This window comes from Myxocyprinus asiaticus, chromosome 7 (genome assembly GCF_019703515.2).
Source record: "Myxocyprinus asiaticus isolate MX2 ecotype Aquarium Trade chromosome 7, UBuf_Myxa_2, whole genome shotgun sequence".
NCBI lineage: Eukaryota > Metazoa > Chordata > Actinopteri > Cypriniformes > Catostomidae > Myxocyprinus > Myxocyprinus asiaticus.
This window is the reverse complement of record NC_059350.1, coordinates 22,249,993-22,277,696: the sequence shown is the minus strand read 5'-3', so window position 1 is coordinate 22,277,696 and position 27,704 is coordinate 22,249,993. Positions and strand designations below refer to the sequence as shown.

Sequence of the window (27,704 nt, the reverse complement as noted above, 5' to 3'; positions counted from 1 at the left end):
GCTTTTTTGGTCCCATTAGAGTTAGGGTTAGGTTAAGAGTTTGGGTTATGGTTTGAACTACTTGTATGTTTCCAAAATCAGAAGAGCTGTGCCTTTCTTGTCATATCCATTCAAAGAAGCATTTGGAAAAAAAGCAATTTTAATGTCAGCACTGCTGGTTAAGGTTAGGTTTAGGTTTTGGTTAAGGATAGGAGTATATTAGGTACTGTATATTCTGGAATATAAGTCATGTTTTTTTCTTCCATCATCTGAAAGGTCATGCACAGGGGTAGACTGACCATCGGGAGCACCGGGTGTTTTCCTAGTGGGCTGCTGGGTTAGAATGATAGTATTGATCAGGGTCGGCCCATCCTAAATGCACATAGACATCCACCCTGGGCTCCAACATGGCTGCGCGGACCCTGTAAAAGAGAAATTTTTTTTAAACTTTGTAAGGTCAAAACAATAGAATGGATTTTATTTTAATATCATGTAATGATTTTTATTTTGAAATTGCTTACACAGTGTTGAGGTTTCTGTATGCAGGTGTTTGTTCTGTTACTCGTGGGGACTTGATTATTTGACATACATATCACAATAATGGTGACAACCAAAAACAAAATATTAAGTATAAGATGAGCTCTGAAAAATCACAAATGACAAATAACTGCAAGTTATAACAAATACAATAACAGCTGTGTAAATAAAATCAGCAGAGTAAAGCTATGAGCAGTACACAGTCATTTGCATAATTTACTCATACTGCAAAGTATTTTGGGAGCTGAAGCGCGGCTTCTTCACTGATTGTAGACCTTGCTGAATAATGCTCACACCTGACAGAAACGCAGAACATAAGTCATGAAAAATATTACTTTGTGGCTATTTGAGTCTTTGAGGCTTACTTTGTTTAAAGGATGGCAAAAACAGCGCCTGTAAAATCATAGGACTTTTTTTCAAGAAAAATCTGGGGAAGGAATTAAAACACTGTAGATATAAAGACACAACAAACTCACATAGAGTGAAAATATGAGCAATTCATATATTCATATATATATATATATATATATATATATATATATTATATAGTAAATAAACATTTACACATAGTTATGTGGGTAATTGACATAAAATTTTAAGCATTGTCATTAGTGTTCTGCAATGTGACACTCATCTAACTATTTTAAACAACATTTTTTGATCTTGTATATAAATAATATATTATTATTATACTTGTTGTTTCCACGATCTCATATTAACATATGACATATATAAGACAATAGTTTATCTGCACTTCAAGGAAAAAGTTGAAAGATTCCAAATCATCACATTTACAGTGGTTCTATAGATGTTTTAAAGTTATGACCATTTTTACATCGGTGGGGCCCATTGTCACGACTAGCAGTCAATATTAATGTTTTTTTTTTTTTTTTTCTCAAAACAAAAATGTGAAATTAAGCCGGAAAATGAAATCAGTTTATATTCAGCTGTGACTTAATTTCCAGAAAATACGGTAATTACTACTGTTTCTCACAGTGCGTAGCACAAAGGTGCACATGTGCACGACTGTAGTTCCAGCCTCCTGTCACTGTGTCCCTGTGTGTTCAGTCTTTTCTCTGTTGTCCATTTTACACATATTCAACCCTTTCCCATTTTCCTGGATTCTTTTGCATTATGCAAACTCATTCAGAGATACTGGCTTGTTATAATAAGTCAAAACTCCATGGATGGTTCATTTTTATACAAAATCAGAGAAAGAATTCCTTGGTGCTTAGTTTTTCCATCTGTCCTTCTTAAAAATCCCTTTTAAGAAGGCCTTGGAATGCTTCCTGTAGAAATGTCTGTTTACACAGCGCTAGTCAAACATCAAGAAATCTCACCAACCTGCTGTCACTGCACTAAAGCTGATCCCCAGGTTTGCATTTCTGTCTCTTGAGGGGTTTCCATGGCATACATTGCCCCTTGTATGACAGTAGGCTACAAGAATACCTGTTTGCTCCTCACATTGTAAATGCTATGTGAACCATAGCATAGTTACTAAACTACACTCTGTAGTGCTTCCAACAAGCATGTATTTAGCATGCTGACTCTCACTTTCTGTAGCTAGTACATGAAGAAAAAAAAAATTGATTTATTTGAGTTGCACTGACACTACTAATTTTGTTGGGTTTACCCAATTCAGCTAGGTTCTTTCTACACATACTTTTGTGTTGAGATTGCATTGTAATTGAGATTGCATTGTAAGTTAAGAAAACTAATTTCAAACAAGTGAAACCATGACTGAATCAAGTTCAGCCAAACAGCAATGTTTTTCAGTGTTTGATTCTAATGTACAAGATGATTTGTTCTAAATATCAACATGAAACTGAGCATAATATAAGCACCCGCTCTTCTGAGAATGAATGTCATTTGATTTGAGGTAGAACAGCTTTTGATTACTAATTGGTTAGTCACAATACTGTATACTGTACATGAAAGAAGATATAAAGATTCAACATAAAATGTGTTCTGGACCCACAAAAGTGCTCTGGTAATACTGCTCCTCTTTTAGTATTTGGAGCAAGTGTTCAAAGAGGCATGAATAAATAACAAAAGAGAAAACAAATGCCATAAAGAAGAAGGTGAAGGTGAAGAAGCAGAGATTATTTTATTTATTTTTACATTTGTGCACTTTTTTTTTCAATATTGCATGTATTCCATATTCAAATCTGTGCATGGATACAACAGTCATAAGCACAGAAAGGGTATGGCTCCTATGTCAAGCAGAGTTAAATTTCTATCTACATTGCACATGAGTCCTTACATATTGAATGTTTCCATTTTTTGTGTAAGTTGTGGGCTCTCCTTCTGTGCCTCTCACACTGTGCTTATCTTTTTTATGTGGGTTTGAATTAATTGAATATTCTTATTTCATCATATATCAGCATTGCAAAGTATTACAGACATAGTTTGAAAAATTATTTTCTGGCATCAATCTGATGCATGTAAGATTAAAAAATGTCACAGTAATGTGATTTACTGTAAGAACGTAAAGAAAATTGCTTAATTTCAGGGTTACTGAAGGAAATGCCCACCAATGACAAAATATCATTTTTAGCTAGATTGATTTGGGGAAAAAGAAAACTGCCAAAATCACATTTAAAAACATTTTAGCAATATTGATTAATGGAGGAAAAGGGGTGGGGAGCCTGAGTGTTTAAAATCCTCCTCTTTTCAGAGACACCTCATTTGGCCAAAATCAGGCCGAAATCTGAGATGATATTATATATTTGTATAACAATATAAATTATTGCAGGACAGAACTTGATGCTTTTTATTTTTATTTATAAATTCTTAAAATATGAGAGATTTTGATTACATTTCAGTCTCTTAATTATCCAAGGTCTTGACATGACAACATTTTTAATGTCTAATGTTTAACAAGCCCAAGCCTTATTCTTCCCTTCTTTCTTTCTTGTTCTAAAGTAAATATGAAAGTAAGTGATTGACGCTTGACATAGAGAGATGAACTATTGTAAGAACCGCTGAACATCGAGGACAGATCTCACTGTTTTTTTTAAAAATAATTCTATTTTTATTTTTTTTTTACAACTGGTTACATGCTTTTCTCAATACTGAATACCCTTTTTGCAAACACTTCACACAGTTGTCTTTTGCAACATGCATCTCGACCCATCAGTTCATTTCTCTTTTAAAATTCACTAACACTTTCAAGATTGATAAAGCAAGAATCCAGGGCATGCAGAGTGACTCCTGTCTGGCTTCCTAAGCAACCAATTGGCCCGGTTTCTAGGGTGGGTAGAGTCACATTGGGTTAACCTCCTCGTGGTCACTATAATGTGGTTCTCGCTCTCGGTGGGGCATGTGGTGAGTTGGGCGTGGATGCCGCGTAGAACAGCGTGAAGCCTCCACATGCGCTAGGTCTCCGCGGTAATGCTCAACAAGCCACATGATAAGATGCGCGGATTGACAGTCTCAGATGCGGAGGCAACTGAAATTTGTCCTCCGCCACCCAGATTGAATCGAGCCACTATGCCACCACGAGGACCTAGAGCGCATTGGGGATTGGGCATTCCAAACTGGGGAGAAAATAAAAATCTTATAATATATCTATAATCTTATATAAAAAAATTAAAATCTTGAGTAGGTCATGAGCTAAAAGAGAAATCTGTCACCCTATCTGTCACTCACTCGATGTTGTGTCGATGTAATGACACTAGGGGTCACTCTTTGGAGCCCGAGACACCTCTGGTCTTTGATAAAAGGCCAATGAAAATTGGCGAGTGGTATTTGCATGCCACTCCCCCGAACATACGGGTATAAAAGGAGCTGGTATGCAACCACTCATTCAGATTTTCTCTTCGGAGCCGAACTGTCATGCTCACTGAGCTGAATTCCCATGACTGTTCATTCACCTCTGCTGGATCTGACGGCGCATTTCAGCGGCTTCTCCCTCCTCTGCACTGGTGCACAAAAGTGATGAGCTCTCAAGCGCAGCATCGGAGAGCGGGCTCGTCCAGTCGGATGCGGAAGCCTCAGCTGGGCTCCTCCCTTCGGGGACGATTGCCCAGTTCTCACCACTTCTCATTTACTTGCATTGACTGGACCAACAGAGCTGAGATAGTCTTCTAAACATATTCATTCATGTTCTGCAGAAGAAAGTCATACACATCTGGGATGGCATGAGGTTGAGGAAATGATCAAATATCCCTTTAACATTCACTTATTTTTACAACACATACAATGAAGTCTTATGACAAAGTGAAAATCTTAGTGAATGCCGTATGTGGTATAATGACATGGAGAGCTTAAATAATTTTCAAGTAATTGCATATATTGTATATTTTTGCTGTGATCTTGTTTTATTGTTATCATCTTCACCTCCAACCCCCCTTTTGGGTGTGGGCTGACTTGGACATGACATCCCGGGCTGAATATGAATCCCACTCCGACCATGGCTACTGTAGTTTTTCATATGGTTTAGTTTGTATCAAAGCATTAACAAGATGATTCATTTTCAGTCCACAGACTTTGATGTTTTGTTGATAGTATAGAGATTTTTGAAAATGAATAGGTATTGAGAAAAACATGTAACCATCTGTAAAAAACTGTAAATGTTTGACAAGCCCTTTCTTTCTTTCTTTCTTTCTTTCTTACGAGAGTGGAACTATCGTAACAACTGCTGAAGTGTTCCTGCTGTACTTCATCACGGAGCGTAAATACTGAGACGCGCTATCATCTTCAGAAATGTGGCGGTTTCTGGCGTGTATACTTGGCTTCATCAGACTCTACTTAGATGGAGTGAAAGTTCTCCTTTACCAGCTTTTCAACAAGTCCTTTACCCTGCCAGGTTAGGATTTTATCCTTAAAGATTTGTGGTGATCTAACATGTGTTTTTCCCTAACAGCTGTCAAACTAACTGTACAAGTTGACAGGTGCGTTTAACGGTTCTTTCTTAGACCTCTGATACTGAGACATTTAGTCTCAGATTCACAGTTTGTACAGTGCGGCTCATAGGCTGCTGTCTGTGTCAAGCCTAACCCTAAAAACAAACAGCTTAAACATGCGTAAATGTTATCACTTTATAGTAAGCATTGACCAACTGCAACCTTTGAGTTATGTTTTGTGGATGTTTTGAAACTATTTTTAATTTTTTTTAAAGAAGGAACATTTTTCTCTTTTCATATCAGAAATTCACATGTTCCATTCATACAATGGACTCTTGTATCAAAAATATCTGAAAACTTCTGTATCCTGATGGGATTAGCTAAAAAGAGGAAGTCATTAGAAGAACACTGTTTTTTTAGGACTTGTATTTTAACATTTAATATTTAATAAGTGTAAACAAAGCCTTACATTTAATATGCTGTATGTTTAACTTTACGTAAACATGGGAATGACAAGTAAAACATTGCTTATCAGTGCTTGTAATCATAATAGACCTTCTTTAGTGATTTCCAGTAAAGAAAATTTAAACAGCCTTTAAGAACAAGAAACATTTACTTGAGAAGCAAAATTGTGTGAGATATTACAGAGAAAAGTAGAGAATATAACAGGTAAAGTATTATTTCAGAAAATTTAACTTGAATTGTTTATTTTTCTTACCCCACCGACAAATAGTTTTTTCCCCCCTCATTTGAATCTCTGAGAATAAATCAAAGAACTTTGTGAGGGTTTTTGCTTAAAATGAGAAAAAACAAACTTGAAAACAGGTCCTAATGCCTAATGAAACGTTGTTAATATTTATCTAGGGTGTGTATACATTTGTATAGGAAAACAAGACAACAAATTCTGTTTAAGGAAATAATTTGTTTGCAGTGCAAACGCCTTCACGCACCAAACGCAATTTCTCGCCGCGATCAACATTTTGAAATGAAACAATGTATTACTAATGAGCCATTCTCACCTGGAGCGAACATCAGTGCCAAATTGAGCGGTGACAAAGCGAAGCTTTTTTTTACGGTGAGTGTGTACATTTTTTTTTCTTCGCCCAGAGAAGAAATGCCCTGACCAATAAAATATAAGCTTTAGATCATATGAATGTTCGCTCCAAGTGAGAATAGCTCTTTAGGAATAGTTTAGATTCAAAATGTTGATCGCGACAAGAAATTGCGCAGAAAATTCGCATATGTTGTGCAAAGGCCTTAAGACACCAATAATGGACATTTTTCATTTGAATTAATATTAAATGCATATGAAGCAAAGAGTAAAGGAATTACATCATTAGCAGGCATCATAGGCATGTTTCCAGTTGATGTGTGAGATGGTGAATGCAGTCTCTACATTTAATGATGCTTCTGGCTATTACACATTTAAGAACACATTATGTCCCAAACAAGGACAGTCTGTGTCAGGGTACAACAACCATTTTTCTAGCTTTTTTGAAATTTTCCAGTAATATCTTTTCCATAATTTTCTTGCTTCCTGTCTTGCCCAGATTTGCCCAAGCAGAATGGAAACGTTGCCATAGTGACAGGGGGAACCAGAGGAATGGGATATGAGATTTCCAGACATTTGGTCAGCCTGGGCATGCATGTGGTTATTGGTACAGTATCATCTCACACCTGAATTCAGATCAGTAAACCAACACCAGTTCTTATTAATTAAGCCCTGCCTACAGATCAGTTGTGGTTATGCAGTCGGCATCCTGCTTCTTGTGAAATTTTATATATTTTCTTATTAGGTTATTGGTGTGGTTTGTTACTTGAGAACATTATCTGAGATCTGTATGCTTGTCTATTCTTTTTCTTTTTTGTCAGTCCACATCATAACTAAGAGCATTCATCTAGAGTATAGTGACAGTTAAAAGGCAATGAGGAGAGCCTATGTAGGAATTTATCGCCACACATGTTCATTTAAATATACAGGACAGTTGGTCCTGATGATTTTTCCTACCTCACAGAGTGTATGCAGCAACAGGGCTTGATTTTGGAAGACGTTTTTTGCTCCAACTTTTGTTATATATGCTTGCTTTCATGGTTATAGTGGAGCCCTGCGGTACATACATTACGGTTTTGTTTAGAATGTAAACAGAGGTGTTGTTTGCAAATTGATATGTTGAGTAGACTGTTATACATTTGTTAAATGTTATTTGTCATTCTTGTCTTTTTGCTGGTTTATAGATACAAGTTTTACACTTGCTGTTGCATTCCAGTGAATGGTGTGATAAGAACTTGATCATTAGTATGTTTACTAATTATGCCAATCTTTCCTGTCATTTTCTTTTTCAGCTGGAAATAAGGAATAGGCGAGTCTGGCAGCAGTGAAGAAGATTCAGAAGGAGTGAAGTCAGGGAAAAGGTAAATCTCACAAAAAATGTGCATTGTGTTTTTCTCTGGTCTACAATCTCATTGTAATACTTTCGCTGGTCCTTGTTCTTTACAAATGAATTATTGTGAATATGTTGTTTTGTTGAATTTTTTTTCTGTACATTTTTTTTTAAGGTAAATGGTATTTGCATGTGAGTTGAGCATAGTTGTGAAGTTAACAAACTAGATGCACGTAAGGATTACAGGCTCAAATTACATGGTGTACAATGTTATCAAAAATTAATGTGAAATGACGTTTGCAACACATTTTACATCCGTGTGGTGAAACGGGATATTCAATGACAAGAAATAATGAGCAGAACTTGATTTTAACCATTGCAAATTAATTGAATCATAAAAAGTGGGCTTTACCAGAAATGATTTAAAAGAGATGGGTCACTTCTATCAAAATGAGTGGGAGAAATTGGAGCGCCCAACAGCAGCCAACATTCAATGGATGTAGAAGGAAGTCACACCTTACAGGTAAAAGAGCCAATCAACTTTTAAATACAGACATTGCCTGTCAATCAAATTGGCAACGTGTATGCGCATTTGCTATACAAGCTGAGGAAATTGCATTGTTTTAGCGTAATCTGAGGTAAGAAGCACAGTTTATGATACCAGTGTTGTCAGATTTTACTGCTGATTTGAAATATGTCCTTTGATGATGTTGACCAACCTTTTAGGAGATTTCAGTCTTTTCCCATTCAAGTAGATAGGAGCTGCACTGGCATGACTGGAAATAGCCTCCCGAGAGCACTCCAAAGATGGCTGACAGTGGACTGACTTGCTAGAAAGACTTTGGTTTATATAGCAGAATGAAGCTAAGTGGTTGAATGGGAGGGGTTGAAAAAGAGCAATTCTTTAAGTCGTACAAAAAGGAAAGACATTTGAAGACTGGGTTAGTATTAGTAGTAAACAGGATTTTGGGATAAAAATATTAGAAAACACATCTCCTTAGCATTTCTATGCTAGTTTCATGTGGTGGTCACAGCTAGCAGCTAGTAGGTGGTTGGAGGTGAGTGTTTAAAACAGTTTGTTGGAGTGTTTAGCTATTTTCCCCACCCATGCCATCATGATGTCAGCGGAAAAGAAAGTCATTCAGTTACTTTAAAGTTGGCATGAAACGGATGTTGCGACCGACTTCCATATTTTGATTTATTTCTGGATGAAATGGCTTATCGAAAACAGAAAACAATGTAGGGCGAGGACTTGATTTTTATCTGTCGGTTGTTGATTAGATTGTGAAAAGTGGGCATTGCAGATCTGAATGTGAGTTAGCAGTCGACACACACACACACACACACACACACACACACACACACACACACGCACACCCCTTCCACCATGCTGCTCTTGCCATAGCTGTTTACTGGGGAAATTGAGCTGCTATCTTAACACACTAATGATCTAACTGACAACATTAATACATTATCAGCCAACAAATGCACACAGCACATCACAGTTTATGCTTTCGACAAGGCTGTAGCCATTGAGAAATGAGCGAGTATAACATCACAATATTTAAAGGTTTTAAATCACAATAAATGAAATATAAAGGGGAAAAATAACACTTACTCATGCTGTCCTAAAATAGCAGCAAAAGATGCCTGCATTAAAAAACATAAATAAACTCCAGCCACTTTCTCCCCATCTGACTCGTGGTCCACTCAGAAGCGATCACCTCTGGAAGTTATCAGGCGTGAAATGTCTCAAACACAACCGCAAATTCACAATTTTTTTGTCTTTCAAAATGTAAATTCAAGCCAGCAGGCCTGTAACCAATGTAGTTTGGGGAAGGGAACAGGGTTTTGACAGGTAAACAGCCCAAAATATACCCCTTCATCTCTGAATTAGCTGCTGTGACCCCATGTTTGTGGCAGAAACTGAAACAGGAAGCACCCGCCCTCAGAACGATCCAGTGCTGGCCGGACCAATCAGATTCTATGCTACAAGACTGTTTTGATCACGTGGACTGGGAGATGTTCCGGTCCACCTCTGATGACATGTACCGTACCGTAATAGTGATGTTTGTGCGGCAATTAATACTCGGACCTCCGCTTTTAATTCCGGGAACGTGGAGGAGCAAAAACAAGCCAGTTATGCCCTCCGCAAAACTATCAGATCAGCCAAACGCCAGTACAGGGACAAGATTGAAGGACAGTTTAACACCACTGACTCTAGAAGCATGTGGCAGGGAATTATTATAATCATGGACTTCAAAGGGAATAAAAACTCTGCCGTGAACACCGCTGCCTCTCTCCCGGATGAGCTTAATAATTTTTATGCTCGTTTGTTGGGAAATAACACACCCTCGTGGAGAGAGCTCTCGTGGCCGAAGCTACAGAGGTTAGTTCACTCTCCGTCTCTATAGCGAATGTAACCTGATTCTTCCGACGGGCAAATATCTGTAAAGCTGTGGGTCCAGATGGCATTCCAGGCCACGTCATCAGAGCATGCCTCTCCTTGTCTGTGGTCCCCACATGCTTTAAACATCCACCATTGTGCCTGTACCAAAGCAATCCAAAATCACTTGCTTAAATGACTGGTGTCCTGTTGCTTTGACCCCCATCATCAGCAAATGCTTTGAGAGGCTAATCAGAGATTACATCTGCTCTGTGCTGCCTGCCTCACTGCATACTGCAACAACCGCTCCACTGATGATGCCATTGCATCTACACTACACACTGCTCACTCCCACCTGGAAAAAAGGAACACATATGTGAGAATGCTGTTTGTAGACTATAGCTCAGCATTCAACACCATAGTGCCCTCCAAGCTTGATGTGAAACTCCGGGCTCTAGGCTTAAACAGCTCGCTGTGCAGCGGGATACTGGACTTCCTGTCAAGCAGACACCAGGTGGTTAGAATGGGCAGCAACATCTCCTCATCACTGACCCTCAACACTGGAGCCCAGCAGTGCTGTGTTCTCAGCCCACTCCTGTATTCCCTGTACACACATGACTGTGTGGCAACACACAGCTCCAATGCCGTCATTATGTTTGCTGATAATACGACGGTAGTAGGTCTGATCACTGACAATGATGAAACAGCCTACAGAGAAGAGGTGCACACTCTGACACGCTGGTGTCAGGAGCACAACCTCTCCCTCAACATCAGTAAGACCAAGGAGCCTGTGGTGGACTTCAGGAGAAAAGACAGAGCACACAGCCCCATCACAATCAATGGAGCACCAGCGGAGAGAGTCAGCAGCTTCAAGTTCCTCGGTGTCCACATCACAGAGGAACTTACATGGTCCATCCGCACTGAGGCCGTTGTGAAGAAGGCTCACCTTCCTGAGACGGCTGAGGACGTTTGGAATGAACCACCACATCCTCACACGGTTCTACACCAGCATTGTAGAGAGCAGCCTGACAGGCTGCATCACCGCCTGGTACAGCAACAGCACTGCCCTCAACCGCAAAGCCCTGCAAAGGGTGGTTTCATCGGACACATCATTGGAGGTGAGCTTCCCTCCCTCCAGGACATATATACCAGGCGGTGTGTGAAAAAAGCTTGGAGGATCATCAGAGACTCCAGCCACCCGAGCCATGTGCTACTCTCACTGCTACAATCAGGCAGGCGGTATCGCAGCATCAGGACCCACACCAACCGACTTCATGACAGCTTCTTCCCCCAAGCAATCAGACATTTGAACTCTTGATCTCTCACGATCAATTTACATCTGCACTGCACTTTATTAATCTTATTAATCTCACACTGGACTGTCATAAATTATATTCTCTCTTAAAACACACTGGCAACTGACTATCAACCGACAGCCTGAATGTCAATACAGCACAATACAACCTACTGTATATTTTATATATACTATTTTTATTGTATACTGTGTATTTTATATTGTGTGTATTGTATACTGTACATTGTATATTATTATTTGTATATTGTGTTGTAATTATGTGTATATTAGATATGTAAATTGTGTTGTGTAAATATGATGTTTATTGTAAATTGGTATATGTCTCATCACTGTCATGACAATAAAGTGATTTGATTTGATTTGATTTGATTTAATCTTTTGACTCAAACAGGTTTCAATGTAAAAACCTGGTTTTTTACCAGGTGTATTTTTGTTGCCGTTTCTCCCAAAGACAAACTCCGCTGAGATCGGTGCCATGTTGTTTTGTCACATGACTCCATACGTCGAAAGTTTAACCCTTTACTGACAGCACGGGGTCTACTGAACTGAGATCAGTCAGTTTAAATTAAATTATGCTTTGAGTATAGCGAAGCCAAAATACAATGTCCACGCATGTATACACAAGGTCGCACGAGGTTAAGGTACTGCCTTCACAGAAGTTTTGCTTGTTGCCACATTCACCAATAATTGTTTTGTCAGACCAGCATAGCATCCAGGTTACTCTGCCCTTTCTGCTACGTAGTGCAAGCGTGACTGCTGAATGCATGAAGTGTTTAACATTCCACACTCCATTATTTCGGGTAAAGCAATACAGCATCCGTGTACTCGTAGTACACTTCTTTTAATAGCATTTTCAGTGTAAACAAACTATTTGCCTTAATTACACTACAAAATGGCATCGAATAGTGCACAATTATGCGTTTGGCTCACCTATTTAAGTATAATTAGAGTCTTTGAAGTTAAGCAGCCATATTATTTCCAGTGTACGATGTTTAATTCTTAACTGCGTTCATGTGAATTGGAAGTTGTAAATGATGCCAGTCCTGAGTTATTGCTAAAACCAAGTGCTGACTGAGTCAGGATGGTGCTGGTTTAAAAGCATTGTGTGGGGTCATAGCAGTCACACTTGAAAATGTTTACCGATAACATTTGGCAATTTCATACCCATTTAAGTAATCGTGTCTTTGCTTTTGAGTCAGAGTAAACTGTTGACTAAAAGCGCACACATTGCATCAACAGAAGCTTCATTATGATCCATGCTGATGTCCATTAGGGAATGAGCTGAATTGAACTGAATTGAACTTAATTAATCTAAACTGTAGTAAATTAGATTGACCTATCCCCAGCCCTGACTGAAGTGATTGGAGTTGAAATGAATTGAATTTGAATAGTTTGAATTGAATGTACCCAAGCTCGAGTGAACCAAACCACCCAAAATGGCACTGGCTAAGCTCTTCATGGGGTCACGTTGACCCTTTACTCTGCGTCTCAGACAGATAGTGCTGAGTGACTGATTCAGGGCAGAGCGCTGCTGGCAGACACACTCGCCCCACGCTGATCCGCTTTCGTCTCTCCTGGACTGACGACACAAGGCAGACATGCAGAGCGGAGCCGTGGCAGGCAGCAATACACCCTGTCAATGCGTTATGGATTCAGTCACTCTGGTTGGGCTGACAGTTATGTTCCCATAGTTTTTCCACCCATTCCTCTGTTTGTCTCTCTCTCTCTCAACGCAGCTGCTGCAGCTCCTGATCTGTGGCATGATGTGTGACTGACTGGGGCCTTTGTAGCTCATCACAATTGTTTTCAGTTCTCAGAAATCATCTTTGTCAGATGTAAGATGTGGTCATAAAGCCTGCCATAATGACACACACTCTTAAGATTTAATCAAATCAAATCAAATCACTTTTATTGTCACACAACCATATACACAAGTGCAATAGTGTGTGAAATTCTTGGGTACAGTTCCAAGCAACATAGTAGTCGTGACAGTGATGAGACATATACCAATTTACAATAAACATCAGATTTACAACACAATTTAAAATCTAATATATACATAATTACACATAACACAATATACAAATAATAACATACAATGTACAGTATACAATACACACAATATAGAATACACATTACACAATAAAAATAGTATATATAGTATATATAAAATGTACAGTAGGTTGTATTGTACTGTATTGACATTCAGGCTGTCGGTTGATAGTAAGTTGCCAGTGTGTTGTTAAGAGAGAATATAATATAATAATAGTATAATTTATGACAGTCCGGTGTGAGATATAAGAGTAATAAAGTGCAGTGCTGATGATCCTCCGAGTTTTTTTCACACACCGCCTGGTATATATGTCCTGGAGGGAGGGAAGCTCACCTCCAATGATGTGTCTGGCAGTTCGCACCACCCTTTGCAGGGCTTTGCGGTTGTGGGCGGTGATATTGCCGTACCAGGTGGAGATGCATCCAGTCAGGATGCTTTCTACAGTGCAGGTGTAGAACAGTGTGAGGATATGGTGGTTCATTCCAAACTTCCTCAGCCATCTCAGGAAGAAGAGGCGCTAATGAGCCTTCTTCACAACGGCTTCAGTGTGGATGGACCATGTGAGTTCATCAGTGATGTGGACACCCAGGAACTTGAAGCTGCTGACTCTCTCCACTGGTGCTCCATTGATGGTGATGGGACTGTGTTCTCTATCTCTTCTCCTGAAGTCCACCACAAGCTCCTTTGTCTTACTGATGTTGAGGGAGATGTTATGCTACTGACACCAGTGTGTCAGAGTGTGCACCTCCTCTCTGTAGGCTGTTTCATCATTGTCAGTGATCAGACCAACCACTGTCGTATCATCAGCAAACTTAATGATGGCATTGGAGCTGTGTGTTGCCACACAGTCATGTGTGTACAGGGAATACAGGAGTGGGCTGAGAACACAGCCCTGCAGGGCTCCAGTGTTGAGGGTCAGTGATGAGGAGATGTTGCTGCCCATTCTAACCACCTGGCATCTGCTTGACAGGAAGTCCAGGATCCAACTGCACAGTGAGCTGTTTAAGCCCAGTGCCCAGAGTTTCTTATCAAGTAAATTTGACTGACAGCAGGGCACTATGGAGGGCACTATGGTGTTGAATGCTGAGCTGTAGTCTACAAACAACATTCTCACATAAGTGTTCTTTTTTTCCAGGTGGGAGAGAGCAGTGTGTATTTTAGATGCAATGGCATCATCAGTGGAGCAATTGTTGTGGTAAGCAAACTGCAATGGGTCCAGTGATGGAGGCAGCACAGAGCAGATGTAATCTCTGATTAGTCTCTCAAAGCATTTGCTGATGATGGGGGTCTGAGCAACAGGACGCCAGTCATTTAAGCAAGTGATTTTGGATTGCTTTGGAACAGGCACAATGGTGGACGTTTTAAAGCATGTGGGGACTACAGACAAAGAGAGGGAAAGGTTGAAAATGTCTGTAAAAACACCAGCCAGTTGGTTCGTGCACACTCTGATGACGAGGCCCGGAATGCTGTCTGGACCCGCGGCTTTGCGGATATTCACCCGTCGGAAGGATCGGGTTACATCCGCTACAGAGACGGAGAGTGAACTAACCTCTGTAGCTTCAGCTGCAAGAGCTCTCTCTCCGCAAGGGCGGAAATTTGATAAACATGTGATTTACTTCAGTTATTTGACCAAGCTGTGCTGAAATGTGACATACATATTGTGTGGCCATTAAATATCTGTTTATCTGTCTCTTCCTCTACTTTGCACGGGCTGCATCCCAATTCACATACTGTCTGTCCTAAATAGTATGTAAGATTAGGATTAGTGTGTCCCAAATTATAGTGCATTGAAATAGTTTGCCAAAGATTTGCTTGGATGGTATACTTTTTCCAAGTGGATTTTGGAAGTATGCATCTGTGCATGCTTTTTGGGCTAATATTGTCCACAATAATATTGTATGCGAAGACATCTTCAATTCTAGAATAAAGGCAAGGAATGTTTGTTGGAAAGCAGCGGTTTACTTCATAGTGTCTTGCCATGGACACCATGCCTCACAAACAGAGATGTTAACCAGTTTCAATGATTCCTTCAAGTCTTTAGCTGTAACTCTATGGTTCTTTTTACCTCATTGAGATTCTGTGGCATGCCATTTGAGTCATCTTGGCTGGACGGCAACTTCTAGGGAGAGTAGGCACAGTACTAAATCGTATCCATTTATAGACAGTTTGTCTAATTGTGGACAGATGAATATGTAAGCTCTTCGAGATAACTTTGTTACCCTTTTCAGCTTTATGCAAAGCAACAATTAATGATCGTAGGTCTTCTGAGATCTCTTTTTTGCAAAACATGGTCCACGTCAACAGATTCTTCTTGAGAATTTCAAACTCAAAATTTTGAGTGCTTTTTATAAGTCTAAGTAGCTCTAACTAGTGCCCAACCGATTTATCAGTCGGCCGATATTAGCCTTTCACAGATATATAGGTATCAGCGTAAATGTTTTACCATATGCACTGAAATGAAACTTTTTTTTCAGAACATATAATGCAGAAAACAATGCTTGGGGTGATTTAGAATTGGTGTCATAACGTAGTTTTTCTAGCAGAACATGCTCCGACTCCATTGTTTACAGAGCTGAGCTGACGGTGGTTCTGCTGACAGTGCAGAGTTAAGAGGTGTCTTCACAGTAAGTTGCTAACTAGATTGGTAGTACATACTGGAAAGTTAATAAACAATGACCCCATCATTTTCCCTTTTCAATATAACTCAAATAATGTTAACCCTGTCCCTGACAACCATGTCACTCATGTTTATCACATCTGTTTAGCCAGCTATATTTTGTCAGTGCAGTCAGTAATGTAGCAGATTGAAAGGTAAGCATCAGCGCATCTTTTTGCAGCTCAGCAGACAACGGTGCCGTGGTGGATTGTGTCTGTTTAGTGCTGATTTCATGCTACGTTGTTACCTAGTTGGTGAGACACAATGCTGGAAAGTAAATAAACAACCAATCCATCTTTTATTCTCCATGACAACGAGCTTGTAGCTAAGTAGCTAACCATGTAGCTACTTTCATACCTTGTCAGCTGAATGGAAGCTAATGTGTAAACATGTATTCACCAAACTGTTTTGTTCAGGATTCGCAGATTGGTACCCCCTTAAGCCGAACAATTCCAGTTGTTGCATTTACAAAATGTAATATTTAAAAGTCTGGTTTTCCACCATTGAAAGTTTCCCCTGAACTTGTATAGCAGAATACAGTGTAACACCACTGCCGCTGTTTATCTCTTGACTCGGCAGGTGTAAATGCTTCTTGTTTTACAGCCTGTCCCCTAATTGACTGGCAGTATTAAAATAGTCAGCCAATGACTGACAATAAACATACAGTACTGATTTTTATTTAGCTATAATTTTAATTCTTTATTTAAGTGGTCAGCAACTGACTGATACTGAACATACAGTACTGATGTTTATTTAGCTATTTATTGTATTTTTATTCTTTATTTTCTCAGTGTTCATTTCTAGAATTTGTTGACAATGTATAATAATAATGTCAAATTATTGATAAAAATATTTAAGAAAGCAGCCTTCTGAGTACCTTTGCATAGTCATATCGGTGCACAATCCACATAGAAAAGGTCTGTATAGTGGTCTCAAAAATTAACTATATCACCACCATATCGGTAATCAGTGAATTTTCCTCCTCTAAAATCAGTATCGTTATCAGTCTAAAAAATCCCATATCGGTCAGGCTCTAGCTCTAACTCACACCTCCAATTTTGTCTCTTCGTCTTCGACTGCCATCTCTATTCCACTGTTTCGGCAGAAAGCCAAAAGACTGATTTATACTGCCGTTGATTTTAACAATTTGTCATCGCTTCCATGTCTGGAGGTTTCCCCATCTTCTTCTCTGTCTCCGAGTCTGGTTAAAACAGCGTTATTTAATGCATGCTCTGTGAATAACAAGGCTCTGTTGTTATCGGACATTATAAGACTTTTTATGCTTAACAGAAACATGGCATAAACAGAGTGATGGTTTCCTCTTTAATCAAATTACTCCCAAGGGATATGGGTTGTTTGATCTCCCATGACCCTCTGGCAGAGGTGGGGGTATTATGGTGCTTTGAAACCTAAAATACAACATAAGTCCTGTGTCTGTACCACAGTTCACTTCATTTGAGTGCCTTGTTCTGAGTGTCTCTGCCCCTCACACTACCATCATCGCTACAGTCTATAGGCCTCCAAAGACTAATGAAGCCTTTTTGACTGAGTTTGCTGATTTGTTGTCTCTGCTGTGCCTCAAGTTCAAGAGAATTCTTATTTTGGGGGACTTTAACATCCACATTTACTCAAAAGACTCAGTATTGACAAAGGACTTTCTGTCTTTATTGGAGTGTTTTGATTTGATTCAGTTTGTTGACTGTTCTACACATAACAAAGGTCACACCTTAGACCTTGTTATTGCAAATGGTTCTTTTGTGTCTGAGTTTTCCTCTGTTGATTTAGGTCTTTCTGACCATTTAGCCATCTTTTTTAATATGGAACTACCAAACATTAATTCTTCTTCTCACACTGTAAAATATCGTAAATGGAAATCTATTGATTTATCAGCTTTTACAAACTCAACTGATTCTTCTTTAAGTTGTTTTTCTTCTTCTGATCTTCTTGAAGACAAGATTTCTCTGTTAAACACTGTTCTCTCATCTGGCTTAGATGATTTTGCTCCACTGAAATCACAGACCATCTCTTCTTTGTGTTCTGCTCCCTGGTATAAAGACTATCTGCGCACAATGAAGGCTGCTTGTCATAAAATGGAGTGAAAGTGGCATCTTTCTGGCCAGAATGTATATTACCAGGCTTGGAAAGACAACTTACAAGATTATAAAGAAGAAATCAGATAAGCCAGAACCTGTAATTTTTCTGAAGTAATTTTAAATAATCAAAATAATCCGTGACATCTATTCAATACTATTAATAGATTGCTCAAATGTAATTGTTCTACCACCTTGCCTGCATCACCTCCACAGTGTAACATGTTTTTAGACTTTTTTAGCACTAAGATAGACACTGTTCAGAAAAATATTCTTGCTACCACATTTGTTTTTTCGGTTTCATTTCTCAGCCTGTCCTGTCTCTTTCAAATTTCTCTCAACTCGACCATGTTACTCTAAGTAATGAGGTATCACGTATGAAAGCTACCACTAGCATAGTTGATCCTCTACCAACTAGTCTATTCAAATCCTGTTTTGCCTCTCTGTGTCCCATTGTTTTGGACATAATAAATGACTCTTTGTGTACTGGTGTTGTACCTGCAGCATTTAAAATTGCTGCTGTAACTCCAGTTCCAAAAAAGCCTAATATGGATTTGGACAATTTGAGCAACTTCCGTACCATTTCAAATCTTCCCTTCCTTGCAAAAATCTTAGAGTGAGCTGTTGCCTCTCAATTACACAATCAATTCATTGTCAATGATCTCTTTGAGCCATTTCAGTCTGGTTCTCGGAAATTTCATAGTACAGAAACGGCTCTAGTCAAGGTCACTAATGACTTGATAATGGCTTCAGACTCAGGCTTTTTTTCTATTCTCATCCTTCTTGATCTCAGTGCTGCTTTTGACACTGTTGATCACACTGTTTTACTCACCCATCTTGAATCTGTCTTTGGTGTTTCCGGTACTACATTAAACTGGTTCAGGTCCTATCTCTCTGATCGTAGGCAGTTTGTCTCTCTAGGTGGTTATAGGTCTGAGATTGGTTCAGTCCACTCTGGTGTCCCACAGGGTTCAATTTTGGGCTCTTTACTTTTTAGTATTTATATTTTGCCTCTTGGTCAGCTTTTAAGATCACTGGGTCTTAATTATCATTTCTACGCAGACGACACACAGATATACATTCATTCTAAATCTGATGAAAATCTGGCAAATGCCTTTTTTTCAAACTGCATTTCTGAGATAAATGAATGGCCCAAAATTTTCTTTGTCTTAACAGTAATAAGACAGAGGTTATGCTTATTGGATCTCCTCACCAGCTTCGGGAGGCTGGCTCCTTAATTCTGTCCATTGGGGGCTCAGTTTTGGAGCTTCAAACAAAAATGAAAAATTTGGGTGTTATATTTGACGCAAATTTGTCATTTGATCCACATATAAAAAATACTGTTAAAACATTATTTTATCATCTCAGAAACATTGCAAGGCTGCACCCTATGTTATCATTCTCTGTGGCTGAAAAGCTGATCAATACTTTTGTTTTCTCTTGCATTGATTATTGCAATGCTCTCCTTGCCGGAGTCTCAAAATCTACATTAAATAAATTGCAATATGTGCAAAACTCAGCTGCCAGAATCCTGACTAGGGCCAGGGCAAGTGATCACATCACTCCTATCTTGGAATCCTTGCACTGGCTCCCTGTCAGGTTTCGTGTTGATTTTAAAATTTGTATGCTTACCTACAAGGCTTTGCATGGTTTGGTTCCCCAATATTTGTCTGAGCTTTTAACCCCATACACCCCAAAGTGCGATCTCCACTCCTCTAAATCTGGTTTTTTAACTGTTCCTCAGACTCGTTTATGCTCTGTGGGTGACAGGGCAATTCTCTTCTTATGCTCTGAAACTATGGAAATCTCCAACCTCAGAACTTAGAGAAGTTCAGTCTTAAGTGAATTTAAATCATATCTTCAAACTTATTTTTTCCGGGAGGCTCTTAATTGATACTGTTGTATTCAATTAATTTAATACTATCACTTTATTTGCTGTGTTTTATCATTAGTTGTTTTGAGATGCATGTTTTATCCATTTGTATTAAGCTCTGTATTTTTCTATTATATTTTTATTTTTCCTTTCTATGTAAAGCACCTTGAGAGGCCTCTTTAAAGGCGCCATTTAAAATAAAGTTTATTATTATTATTATTATTACATCCAATCTTGTTTCTTTCATTTATTGGATGCCAGGTTTGCCAACTGCTGACTGTAACTAGCTTTTATTGACATCACTAGCCTAGGGGTTCACATACTTTTTCCAACCTACACTGTGAATGTTCGAATAAAGTATTCAATATGTACAAAAAAATAAATAAAAAATACAATAATTTGTGTGTTATTAGTTAAAACCGATTGTGTTTGTTCATTATTGTAACTTAGATGAAGATCAAACCAGATTTTAAAACAAATTCATGCATAAATGCAGGTAATTTCAGGCGCTCATATACTTTTTCTTGCCCTTGTATTTCATTCCTTCATTTATTCTTTTATAAAATTCTTCTGATTATAACAAAACTCATGTGTATCTTTAACTATACATTGTTATATGAACAACCAGTCAGTAACTGCATTGCCTGATTGAAGTCTCACAACCCTAATGGAATAGTTCACCCAAAAATGAGAATTCTCTCATCATTTACTCTCCCATATGCCATCCCAGATGTGTATGACTTTCTTTCTTCTGTTGAACAATTACGATTTTTAGAATAATATTTCCGCTCCATATGTCCATACAATGCAAGAGAATGGGTGCCAAAATCTTGATGTATAAAAGTAATCCATATGACCCCAGTGGTTAAATCTATATCTTCAGAAGTGATATGATAAGTGTGGGTGAGAAACAGATCAATACATAAGTAAATTTTTGCTAGAAATTCTTCTCTCTGCCCAGTATGGGAAGTATGCATGAAGAATGTGAATCACCAAAAACACAAGAAGAATGTGAAAGTTAAAGTGGAGATTTACTGAGCAGGGAGGATAATTTATAGCAAAAATTGACTAATATATTGATCTGTTTCTCACCCACACCTATCAAATCGCTTCTGACATTGATTTGACCACTGGAGTCATGTGGATTACTTTCATGCTGACCTATTTGATTTTTGGATCTTCAGAAGAGGAATTCTTCTAAAACTCTTAATTTGTGTTCTGCTGAAGAGAGAAAATCATACACATCCGGGATGGCATAAAGGTGAGTAAATTAACAGAGAATTTTCATTTTTGGGTGAACTATTCCTTTAAGTATAACATTGCATAAAACCGTAACAATTCTTATTTCATTTTGAGTTGGACATGAAGAAAGTCATTGCTTGCACGCCAGTAAGATTAATTCAATAACCTCTCCAAAAGATGTTTAAGTGTTTTTGATTCATAAGTAATTTGTTCAAGAATCAGTCTACACTGGTAGCACTGTAAATTGTGCGCTGTAGATTCAAAAGAACTGGCTCATAGTCATTCGTTCAGGGAATCTTCCCAACGTCCTGGTTACTTGCGTAACCTCCATTCCCTGATGGAGGGAACGAGATGTTGTGTCGATGTAGTGACACTAGGGGTCACTCTTGGGAGCCCGAAACACCTCTGGTCTTTGATAAAAGGCCAATGAAAACTGGCGAGTGGTATTTGCATACCACTCCCCCGAACATACGGGTATAAAAGGAGCTGGTATGCAACCACTCATTCAGGTTTTGTGCTGTGGAGCCGAGACAAGGTCCCAGACATTTCAGCGAGTAGTCCAGCGTTGTGGCAGGAGGGACACAACGTCTCATTCCCTCCATCAGGGAACGGAGGTTACGCAAGTAACCAGGACATTCCCAATCTGTCACTCACTCGACATTGTGTTAATGTAGTGACACTAGTGGTCCCTATACGAAACGCCACAACTGGCTGAACTGTGTTACGTGAACTGGCAGTGTGTGACGGGCAGACCACTGTGTGCCTTGTAGCCAGCGCACCAGGCCGACACGTAACCTCCCCCAACGCTGTTATGAGTGTCGAACGGCCCTTCGGGGACAAGTCGACTGCCCAAAAGATAGAGACAGGCTAGCCCAGTCGTGGCCTCTTATCCTCTCTTTTTTTCTCTCCCCAAAAATAGAGTGAAATTTGTTAACTGACTGGGGCCACCAGGTCTACGTCAGAAGGGGTGTCACTCCCAAGGGGAAGACACCACGGAGACCACACCCTGTCCAGGGGGGGGGGGGGTATTTTGAGTGGAAATACGTGACATGGTCTAGCCGAGCCTTGTCGGAAGTATGTCATGTGGAGAAGTCCCATGGTAGGTCCTATCCTACTGGGGAGGAGTTTCTACAAACATGGTGACTGGGGCAGAGGGGCCCATGGAAGATGCAGTTTACCAACAGGGAAACGAATTAGCGGAAGATATATGTCGCATGGGGTTACCTATAAAGAACCAACACATGTGGAGCACCTACCTCAGTACAGGGCTTAGTTAGCACATGGCTCGGAGGAAATCATCCAGGGAACAGTTTTTGAACACTACTGGGAGTCAGCAGTGCACGTCTTCAGCTCAGGGGAGGTGAAAAGCGCTATGCGCAAGCGATACACCCGGCCAGCTGTCCTGGACTTACCTGCTTGTGCCTGCCACTACACGGGACGAAACCAGTTCCACCCAGATATTGTAGAACCTCGCAAAGGTGTTGGGTGTTGCCCAGCCCACTGCTCTGCAAATGTCTGTTAGAGAGGCGCCACTGGTCAAGGCCCGGGAGGCCGCCATACTCCTGGTAGAATGGGCTTGTAGCCCTGCCGAGGACGGCACGTCCTGAGCATGATGTGCCATTGCTATGGCGTCGATGAGCCAGTGGGTGATCCTCTGCTTGGAGACAGCGCTTCCTTTCCGCTGTCCACCAAAGCAGACAAAGAGCTGCTTAGAGACTCTAAAGCTCTGCGTGCTCTGATGCGTAAAGCACGCACCGGACACAGCAACGTCAGGGCTGGGTCTGCCTCCTCCTGGGGCAGCACTTGCAGGATCACCACCTGATCCCTAAAAGTCTCTATCGCACTCTTCCGTAGGAGGGTAGCGATTTCTGCGCGCAAGGTAGCGGTGAAAGATTGGGACCGGGCAGTAAAAGGTGCCTCCCACAACCTTGTCAGCTACTCGTGCACTTCCGGGAAGAAAGGAACTGGGGCAGGGCGTGGCTGTAAGCGGCGCCGTGAGCCCAAGAACCAATCATCGAGCCGCGAGGTTTCAAGGGAGAGCGGAGGGTTCCACACTAGCCCGACACTCGCGGCTGCCCGGGAAAGCATGTCCGTCATCTCCACGTCAGCCTGTGACTGAGCGACCGTACTGGAGGGGGGGAAGCCCGATGGGGGCAGACGAGCATTCTGGGGCATGGGAGGTCCGTGGGGGTATACCCGGTGGAGGTGGTCCCATTGGGGTCCCCAAATCGCCCCCAGTGCTAGCCACGCTGGCCTCATACCCATAGGTAGAAGGACCGGGGCGGGGAGCAGCTGGGGTGGCTTGCTTTCTTACGAAGGCAAGCCGCGACCGCATCGTTGCCATGGACATGTTCTCGCAATAAGTACATGACCCATCCTCAAACGCTGTCTCCATGTGGGCAGCGCCCAGACACTAAAGACAGCGATCGTGACCATCAGAAGGCGAGAGATAACGACCGTAACCAGGAATAACACACAAATGGAAGGGCTCTTTTAGAGAAATATACTCTTTTAGAATATAGTCTTTTATTTCTGCCAAAGTGCCCAGGGGCGTTCTCTGCAGTGCACCAGTGCAGAGGGGGGAGAAGCCGCTGAAATGCGCCATCAGATCCAGCAGAGGTGAATAAACAGTCGTGAGAATTCAGCTCTGTGATCATCGACCGTTCAGCTCCGAAGAGATAATCTGAATGAGTGGTTGCATTCCAGCTCCTTTTATACCCGTATGTTCGGGGGAGTGGTATGCAAATACCACTCGCCAATTTTCATTGGCCTTTTATCAAAGACCAGAGGTGTTTCAGGCTCCCAAGAGTGACCCCTAGTGTCACTACATCGACACAACATCGAGTGAGTGACAGATAGGGAACCCTAGTTGCTACAGCAGTTTTTAAATGTATAAACCCACAACTTAAATGTGCAGTATCTAAGATTCAGAAACCCTTTTTATTAATGACACCTGTGGCCGTTAAGTGAACTGCAGCCAGCTACCTATTGCTCGTGCTCGTGCTGATGCACACACTCCATAGGGGCATGAGCATCGGCCAAAACAATGACGTAACGTACTAAGAGACAATGTGATTCACCGGCATCATGATGACAGATGAGGTAGCATAATTAAAATTACACAGTTATGATTGTTTTACTACAAACTTTGAGAATGTATATTATATTTGACTCTCCAGTGCTGGAACAGGGCTAAAACAAAGTGTGGATATAGGTCTGACTATGCAAGACTGTAGTTTGAAGTAATCACTTTTCTTTGCATGATACATTGACTGCATTTATACGATAGCCTATGTCTGTGTTAGCTAGCTAGCCAGCTTAATCAATAGCTGTTAGCTAAATTTGGTGGATGATGACAGTAGCTGTTTATAAAATAGACTGTACATTATAAATATGTTGACACAATGCAGTATTGATGTGATTCCATCACAACTGTAATTTTGATATATCGATGCGCTATTGTTTTATAATAATATATTGTATATATTTTCTGTATAACCAAGTTGCATTACACTAATGAATGGGTCTTTTTGCATTATCTTGAACATTGTCTAGCATTCATTTAATGTGTTATTGTAGTTTACCTTGCTGAATAATTACAGATTAACATTGTTTATGACAGTTACTGTGCAGGCAAGATCAAGTTAGCTAAAATTACACAGATCAGTACTTATGGCACTATATTTCACATGCTTTGTGGTTATAAGCTTACCTGTCCAATAAGAAGAACACAAATTCAGGGTTGAAGGTCCCTCCAGGAATCAAATGCCCTTCCGATGTTCACTCTAGTTTTCGCACGACCACAATCACGTTTCCGCTTAGCCAGACTGGATTCAGTAGATAAATGTTGTTTTTTTTTGGCTTACTCGGTGTTTGTGTATTAGTCGGTGTTGTGCTGGGAGCCAGACGTTTGCTGGATTCCACCTCTAAGATAACGTTACCTAGTGTTGCAGTTTATTGTCACTCTTGAATAGTGGAAGAGAAGTGATTACTGAGGCAAGGCTCTCGGGAGCGTGCATAAATGTTTTTCCGGGCAAAAGCGACCCGCTCCCTTTGCATGAAAATCAGTCTACAGGCTTTAATAGCCAACCTAGGAAGTCCGGGATGGGCTCATTTTTTAAGTTACGTTACAAGCCGTTCACACATTGGCAAAAAAAAAAAAAAACATTTCTTACATATTGCACCTTTAAATAATGATGATTAATAATAATGATGAATTATCATGATAAATGATGAATAATGAATAATCATGAATAAGGATGTATAATGAAACATAAATTTAATTTAATTTGGCTAAGGCTGTAACAATCATGAAATTTTGGCTGACATACAAAAAATGTATTAACGTTTTGTTTGTCTGTCCTGTTCATGTCACTTACATTGCAAAATGAATACACATAGGCCTAATAAACAGCCAGTTTATTTGCTCATATAACATACTGCTTCAACGGAAAGAGAAACCTAACAATATGCATTTAATTTCTGTTTCAGCTTGAATTTCCCATTTGGTGCCAATATTCTTGCAAATTATTGCGACAGACTTAAATTTAGTTGCACATTAACACTTTTTGCAAATGCAAACAGTACACACACACAAAAAAAAAAGAGTTTTATGATGCCCAATAAATCTTACTGTATTCTCAATGCTTACAACTGAGCTGTTTGCTGTAAACCTCCAATTAACCTGTACATAATTGTCAGTAGAACATGGTGAGAGATTATAATTGTTTGAGTGTGGTACCTGTTGAGGGCCAGCTGGCAGCTGATGTGAGCAACAGACGTCTGCAGTGTCAGAACCAACAGAACATTCTGGATCCTCACCAGTGGAGTCAGTGGTTGGTAGAATATCTGCTAGACGGCTCTTCGCAGGGGCAACAGCACCCTACCGCCTGAAATAATTAGGCAGATGCCCCAGCATATGCGCAAAACACAAACTGTGTGTCAAAGGTTCACAACAGTTGTTACAAGTTGTAAAAAATTGAATTATACAGACATCCGTCCATATGTAACAAACAGGAGGTTCATACATCTGTGAGGTGTCAGATACAGAACATTGTAACACAGTGTAGATGTGATTGGATGTCATTATGTGTTATCATCTGTTTTTTGTTTTTGTTTTTTTTTTATGTGTGTGTGTGTTTTAAGATTCCAAACCACTGGCCAATTTATAATATACATTACCAGACTTTTATTTTTTTTATCTCTGAGAAATAGATGTGTATGTATATGCTAATTATTAAACCATCATCAAGACTTCTTATGCAACTTCATCAAATTTAATTAAATTATTATTTTTTAAACCATTTAATGTCCCTCTTGGAGATATAAAAACTATTGGAACTCTTCAGGGAAGACTTTCCACTACATGTTGGAACATTGCTGTGGGGATTTGCTACCATTCAGAAACAAGAGCATCAATGTAAAGTAAGTATTGTAAAGTAAGCGGCATTCTGAAACATCATGTAAAAAAGAACTGCAATTTCCTTACACCATTTAAGGGATTAAGAGAAAGCAGTTTTACACATCCAGGTTTCTCCCAGAGAACGCAGCTTATGTGGCCATGTAAACACATAAGCGGCATTGTAGCAGGTTTTTGAAGAGTGCACATGTGCATGAACCGACTGGATAACAAACGTCATAGGATGGAGTCCATCAACATGTCAACATAGTAGAAAGAAATCAAAATTTCTGGGAGTACAGTGGGAAAAGCACATACACAATAAACTATACCCATTTATGCACACCAATGTAAAATATCGACTAAACGGAAACGCTACTTTCTTGCAGTACGCCGCTTTCTTGCAATAAGCCGCTTTCTGTTGTCCATGTAAATGTAGTCAGTGAGGTCATGCAATGATATTGGGTGATGGAGCCTGGCTCACAGCCTGTGTTCCAATTCATCCCAAAGGTGTTTAAAGGGGTTCAGGTCTGGGCTTTGTGCAGGCCAATAATGTCCTTCCACATCAAACTTGCAATGTGTATAGGGGCATTGTCATGCTGGAACAGAAAAGGGACCTCCCAAAACTGTTACTACAAAGTTTGAAGCAAACAATTTTCAGTCATTGTATGTCATAGAATTAAGATTTCAGACCTGCTAATTAGAAGGGGGTGTTCATATGTAATAGTAGTGACATTGCAGTTGTGACATCAGGGTAGGAAAAATTTTGAATGTTCCCTTCTGTAACTCTGTCCCTTATTGATCTGCTCCCTCTCTTCCTGTCTTGATATGGAGAGATAAATCTTATCATCTCTCTTAAGATTTACCATCCATTCAGCATCCTCCATTTACATTTTCAGAGACCCGTTGGAGACTGACCCGACTGACAAAACTAGGCATCTCAACCA

General features: G+C 39.9%; 1 pseudogene; it reads left to right on the top strand.

Annotated features, from left to right (window-relative positions):
• The first annotated feature begins 5,223 nt into the window (after positions 1 to 5,223).
• LOC127444318 (dehydrogenase/reductase SDR family member on chromosome X-like) overlaps positions 5,224 to 27,704 on the top strand; it is a 94,537-nt pseudogene continuing 72,056 nt past the window's right edge.